Source organism: Pectinophora gossypiella, chromosome 29 (genome assembly GCF_024362695.1).
Source record: "Pectinophora gossypiella chromosome 29, ilPecGoss1.1, whole genome shotgun sequence".
In the NCBI taxonomy this organism is placed as follows: Eukaryota; Metazoa; Arthropoda; class Insecta; order Lepidoptera; family Gelechiidae; genus Pectinophora; species Pectinophora gossypiella.
In genome coordinates, this window is record NC_065432.1 from 2,803,251 (window position 1) to 2,810,477 (window position 7,227).

Here is a 7,227-nt window from a genome sequence, read left to right on the forward strand (position 1 = left end):
TATGTGGCCTAACTTGAATTGACAACATTTCAAATTTTTAAGCCGTGGTTTTTTTGTGCTATTTCGAAAGTACTTGTTTAAATAGAAGACACGTATTTTTTCTTTTCAAGATTTTTCCACCAGAAGTTACAAAACATATTTTTTGAAAATTGGATTCTGCCATTGATAGAATGAAGGCAGTATAATGTAATGTAATGTGTCATGTCATGTATGACATTTAATTTTTTTATAATTTTTATGTAAAGGTCTGAACTTATTATGCCTTCCTCTTCTGACCTCGTGGATTTTTCAATATATTTCTATTATTACTGAATTAAAAAATCTGAAAAAATTTGTTTTGTGTAAATCATAGAAATATCTCGAAATGGTTTTCGATTTAAGGCACCTTAGTAAAAACGAAATGTTGTCAATTGGGCTCGTTTTCCCTTCGCGGGTTGGAAGGTCAGACGGGCAGTCGCTTCTGTGAAAAACCGGACTTATTTTTTATATTAACTTAATTTATCTTTTTACTTAAAAAAAGTAAGATATTACTTTAAACAAATAAGTACTCACAAAAAACTTAAACGATTACCTACTTATTATTATTATTTATTTTAATTTATAGTTTGTTAGTAACAATTTTCTTCCTCTCTAATGTTAGTAGACATTGTCGAAATCACTTTGTGAGATTGTACTTTGTTTGGTAAGAACTTTTCAGGCTTGAATCACCTGATTGTCCGAAAAAGTAAGATGATTCCGTGCTTCGGAGGGCACGTTAAGCCGTTGGTCCCGGCTACTAGCCGTAAAAATACCTCCACCAACCCGTAGTGGAGCAGCGTGGTGGAGTATGCTCCATACCCCCTCCGGTTGATTGAGGGGAGGCCTGTGCCCAGCAGTGGGACGTATATGCCTATATGTTTATGTTTATGTGGCCATTTTAACTCCCCAGATAGACTTGAGCATTCACTTGTAACGGAACATTGAGCATTCGCCGTTTTTATATTTGTCACAGTAAACGGTCTGCGATTGTTGAAGTTAAGCAACTTTCGCAAAGGCCGGTCATAGGATGGGTGACGACAAAAAAAAGTTTTCATCTCGAGCTCCTCCGTGCTTCGGATGACACGTTAAGCCGTTGGTCCCGGCTGCATTAGCAGTCGTTAATAACCATCAATCCGCACTGGGCCCGCGTGATGGTTTAAGGCCCGACCTATCCATCCATAGGGAAGGCCCGTGCCCCAGCAGTGGGGACGTTAATGGGCTGATGATGATGATGGTGATGCTCAAGTTTATCAGCACCTTTAGATGTTGTACCGGGTGAGAATCCTCAGCCCTCTACTCGTCCGGCTAAGTTGCGGTAAATCTACGATAAGTTACGTCAAAAAAGCAAGTAAGTATATAGTTAGTTTAATATTTATTATGGCCGCCATAAAAATCCTATGAAAATCCCAATAGTTGTGCAATAAAAATCAAACATATTTGACTGTGTAATAAAAATGTAATGTGCTAGAGGGAAGGAAATATGAAATACTTATTTTTGATTTTGATATTTGTAGGTAAGTGATGAAATATTCCACTTAAAACATTTATAAGCAGTACATAAGTAAGTATATTAAAATTGGAACGATACAGAGACGATTGGTGACGAGTGGTTTTTAGGGAAACCACTGCCCTATTTTTGGGGCGGAAGGCAAAGGGGGAAACCACTGCCCTATTTTTCCCTACAAAAGTAGCATGGAAAATGCTGCACCGACAAGAGCGTGGCTCTTATATTTCTGCGTTGCATTTTGTATTTTTATCTTGTTTTAATTAATTGTTGTTTTTTTAGCTCCGAATCTAGCAAAAAAACCAGGCAAGAAGGGTATTAACATAGCATTGGAAACGGCGTTCATTTTCGATCCAAAAGACGCGAATTATGACCTCAATCTCATACGCGCTTTGAGGAGCTATCTGGACCAATTACAAGATGTAATTGTTAAGAAGAGTAACCTGCGAACTAGGGACAGAACACACTACACATTATCTGAATTCCTTTACGATATAGGCAACTTGTTAATCGGGTATTCCAACGATGATTTCAAAAGATTTGCAGTGTCCCTTCATTCGGCAGTTGAAGATTACTACCCCGAAGGTACTGTCTTCCACAAGATTCTTTATGATCCGAGAATCAAATCGTACGTGAAGAATAGCTTAAAAGAATGGACTGTTAGGAACCCAACCGACCTTAAAAATGACTTAAGTAACTTGTACGGAGATTCTAAACACACACATGTGTTGCTAAGATTCGTTTTAGCCCTCGATACATTGTTTAGCAAGTCGGATTGTAAAGAGTTCGCCAATTTGATAAAGAAGTTCCAACCGCTACCGAAGACTCAGAAGAAGTTGGACAAACTTATGGAGAAAGTTGTAAATTTTGCAATTTTCAACAGATACAAAATGCTTAACTTTACACAGAAGAACTTAGTAGTCGATGAGTTGAGTCGATTGACGGCGTACGTCGCGTCAGCATTCAGAGACAAGATTAAAGACTCAGAGATTTTCAAGAAGAGGACATTTGAAAACGATTCGGCGCCACAAACAGAGAAAAATGCACTTACTAAACGCGATCAGAAGGAGCAATATAAGAGAGAGTTCTCAGGCAGTGATCGGGAAGACGTAATTGTCGACCCAAACGACAGTTTAGAGAAGTTAACCAAAAATTCTGAAGAGAATCATAATAAAACCCACGGTACCCAACACGAAATAGTTTTGGATAAAGTTGTGGAAATTAACGTACGCGCAGCGGACATTGCGCATAATGTGACATCTACTACGCTAAAATGGCTGCATTTGTATGGGAATAATAACGAAACGCACGCGCCAACAATTACTACTAAAACTAAATCACTCAATAATGCTATAAACGAGCTGGCTGGAAAACTACCCACGGTTCACGCTTGACCAGAATAGTGACAACATTTTATTGTAACAAACACTATAAAAAACATTAAACACTTCGTCTTTCTCTAACTACCTACCCCAGATGGGATATATTCGTAAGCTTATGTTGTTGTTGTGTTAAAACACCTTCCTCTTATTCAATGCAGAATCGTATAGGTAAGTACGGTCACGAGCAAATATGTATACACTTTGGTACCATGGCACATTAACTTTTTTGACAAATTGAACTGCAAGTCCCACTAAATGTCAAATATGTTAGTGTGACAGAGTCCTATAGTGGGTACATTCAGAATTTGCCTTTCAACTGTTTTAAGACAGTAGTTAAACAAAAACTTTACAAAAAAGGTTATTATAAAGTTAGTGATTATTTAGAAGATATGAATGCATGGGATTAACTGTCTGAGAACTGACATTAGGCAGCTAAATTACTCAATTGTATAACAATATTTTATGTTTATTTTATTTTTTTAAAAGAACGTCTAGGGCCCTGTGCCGAGGTTTTTCTTGCAGCTTCTTTTCCCCGGCTATACAGGTTGTGAGAAGCTGCAGTAGTTTTAGGCGGATGAGACGTTCGTTATGTGAAAATTGACGATTCAAAGTGTAACTATGTTACCTACTGAATAAAGATATTTTTGAATTTGACATTATATTGTTCATGACTGTACCTACACATGATTCCAATACACACCATCTAATTTTATTTTAAGATATCTGTCATTTTCTTATCCGCCGAAAAGGAAAGGGACTGGTAATCGACAGACATTTTATGGAACACAACGTCAATTTTAGGCAGAAATTTAAAAAGCCCTCCCAAAATTTTATATTGGCCAATTACCCGACATGCCGACATAATTAAGTTGAATAGCAGCGGGATGCTTAATATTAATGAATAACCCAGGCGAATAAAAAATCCATCTCACTGGTTTGCAACCTATAATTCTGTCGGGTTATTGGCCAATATATTTAGGGAGGGTTTTTAAAAATCCTGTCTAAAATTGACGTGTGGTGCATAAATTTTATGCTTGTCGATTTTCGTGGGATGAAAAAATCACAGATGTACTTAACTTAAAATAAAATTAAGTGGTGTCTACAGGAATTAGCATCAATAGTATGTAAAAAAAGAATACACCTCAAGACTTTCTCCAGCCAGGTATTTCTTTTGTGTTTACAAATAATTAGTACTTACGTAGGTATATATAAATATGGCTGCCCCGAGGTGTCACTACTGATGGAAGTGGACCAGAGAATGTATTTCGAAGGCAGTTAGCGTTCTGATGCGAAACGGGAGGCCAGTTGCACTGTAAAGTTAACTAGAGTTTAGTAAGAACACATACATAAACAGCCCACACAACGCCACACGTGGTATATGTCCCACTGCAAGCACAGTCCTCCCCTCAATCAACCGGAGGGGGTATGGAGCACACTCCAACAGGCTGCTCCACTGCGGGTTGGTGGAGGTGTTTTTACTGCCCTCTGAAGCACGGAATCATCTATCTTACTAAAAAAGATAAATACTGGTGCTAAGTCCTTGGGGGAGGCCTATGCCCAGCAGTGGGCGTCGTACGGCTGATGATGACGTGTGTTCCATAAATTTTATGCTTGTCGATTACCCGTCCCTGTCCTTTTCGGCGGATAAGAAAATGACAGGTATAACTTAAAATAAAATTAGGAGGTGTCTGCAGGAATCGGGGCCAATTGGGGTCGTGTACCTACTAGGTTCAAGATAAATTATGAAATTCTGATTAGTAAAAAGAGACACATTTAAAACTAACGAAAAACATTTTTTTTTCTATTTAACTTACTTATTTATGATTTTTTATCAAGAAAAACGTAATAGGTAATAAGTACTCACGACATTTTATCACGTTTTTTACGACGTCACCGTGTGCTTTTTCAAACAAGTTCCATAGTAATGTCGTGTTTTGACGTTTAGTAAATTTCGCGCCCAACTGGGCACCCTTAGGCCTGTTGTCTTAAACGTTGTACCGGGTGAGAGCCTTCAGCGCTCCCCATTTGTCCGGCCAAGTAGTTAATGTCATCTGCGGCAAATCTACAATAAGCCACGTCAAAAAAAAACGTTTAGAAAAAGTAACTGATTAGTCTAGCTGGAAACTAGCCTATTTGTGGTCTGAATTACACCGAACTCGAGTATTTGTTTTTGCAACCGGCGCCGCAAGGAGGTCGTCTAAGGTCGTATTAGCCGAGGCCCGTTAAAAAGCGGCCCCGTTATCTTCAGACGGGATATTTGCGGACCCCAATACGTTGCTCGGATGTAGCACGCACGGCTCGAACTATCACCACGATTGCAGTATATCGTTGCTTTATAGCATAGAATGAATAAATAATACTAAACACGTATAGAACGGCAACTCTCCGCTCCCCACCAGCGGCTGAGCTAGGTTTACCTCACCCCCCTCGAACGTCACACACACAGATGCATTCCAATTCAAATTCAATTCAATTTATTTATTTCTGATTAATGTCCATAATTATAAGTACAATATATATTATTAGAAAAAATCAAATTAAATTAAATTATTATATAAAATCAAATAAAATTAAAATTATCAATGGTGCTAATTCCTGTAAATACCATCTAATTTTATTTTAAGTTATATCTGTCATTTTCTTATCCGCCGAAAAGGAAAGGGACGGGTAATCGACAAGCATAAAATTTATGGAACACACGTCAATTTTAAGCACAAATCTAAACCAACCGTCTAAAAATTTTACGTCAGTCAATAACCCGACACAGTTAAGTAGACAGCACGTCAAACGGATTGCATACCAGCGACGTACCTTTTTGATTCGCCCGGGTTATTCATTCATTTACTCACTCTTCCTAAAATTAAGAGCTGTGAATCATCCGTCCCTTTCCTTTTCGACGGATATGAAAATGACGGATATAACTTAAAATAAAATTAGGCGGTGTCTGCAGGAATCGGGGCCAATGGCAAAGGAAAGGGACGGATGATTCACAGCTCTTAATTTTAGGAAGAATGAGTAAATGAACGTGTCGGGTTATTGACTGATGTAAAATTTTTAGACGGTTGGTTTAGATTTGTGCTTAAAATTGACGTGTGTTCCATAAATTTTATGCTTGTCGATTACCCGTCCCTTTCCTTTTCGGCGGATAAGAAAATGACAGATATAACTTAAAATAAAATTGGATGGTATTTACAGGAATTAGCACCAATGTCCTAATAAATAAAATGAAATTAATATTATTAATAAAAATTAAATAAAATAAGACATTGGTGCCCATTCGGGTGCACACAAACTTAACCCAATTTTAGTTCGACAGGTCCCAAATGAGTGCCGTCCTGCACTTACAAAATAAGTAGCGAATAAATAGCCAATTGAGTAGCGTAACGTATTTATCACTTCAAGAGAATAGCTACATTGGCCCCGATTCCTGCAGACACCGCCTAATTTTATTTTAGGTTATATCCGTCATTTTCGTATCCGTCGAAAAGGAAAGGGACGGATGATTCACAGCTCTTAATTTTAGGAAGAATGAGTAAATTAATGTGTCGGGTTATTGACTGACGTAAAATTTTTAGACGGTTGGTTTAGATTTGTGCTTAAAATTGACGTGTGTTCCATAAATTTTATGCTTGTCGATTACCCGTCCCTTTCCTTTTCGGCGGATAAGAAAAGGACAGATATAACTTAAAATAAAATTAGATGGTATTAACAGGAATTAGCACCATTAGTTAGATTAGTTAACGACCTCCGTGGTCCAGTGGTTGAGCGTTGGGCTCACGATGCGGAGGTCCCAGGTTCGAATCCCGGTGGGGACATATCACGAAAATCACTTTGTGATCCCTAGTTTGTTTAAAACATTACAGGCTGATCACCTGATTGTCCGTAAGTAAGATGATCCGCGCTTCGGAAGGCACGTTAAGCCGTCAGTCCCGGTTACTACTTACTGATGTAAGTATGTAATCGTTACATCGGTCAATAATAACCGTGACACCAGGGTTGATGAGGTTGGTAATCCACCTCACAACCCACACGATAGAAGAAGAAGCTAGATTCGTTGGAAAAACACTAAAATCAGCTACTGAAATATGGAATAAACGAAGTAGGTAGGTATATGAAGAAAGTATTTACCTTTTTTGTTCTGTAACAAAGTTGATATCCTTCAGTCTCCTGCTGGTCTTGTCGAGGTGGTCTATGGTTTTCTGGAACTTATCAGCTAGCAGTCCCATCTGAATGTCCATTTGCGTCTCTTCCCGTTCAACCTTCTCATCAACCTCCAATCCTGGAAACGACACATCTCTGCACATCCGAGCCTTACAAGACTAA

The 7,227-nt window shown here is 38.3% G+C and overlaps 1 protein-coding gene across 1 annotated transcript in view; it reads right to left on the minus strand.

Moving 5' to 3' along the window:
• Positions 1–5,477: 5,477 nt before the first annotated feature.
• The window catches only part of LOC126379420 (leishmanolysin-like peptidase), a 254,652-nt gene continuing 252,902 nt past the window's right edge, over positions 5,478–7,227 (minus strand). Inside the window, exon 19 of the transcript XR_007568328.1 lies at positions 5,478–5,869. The gene's annotated coding sequence lies outside the window, so the exon portion shown is untranslated. The remainder of the gene's footprint in view (positions 5,870–7,227) is intronic.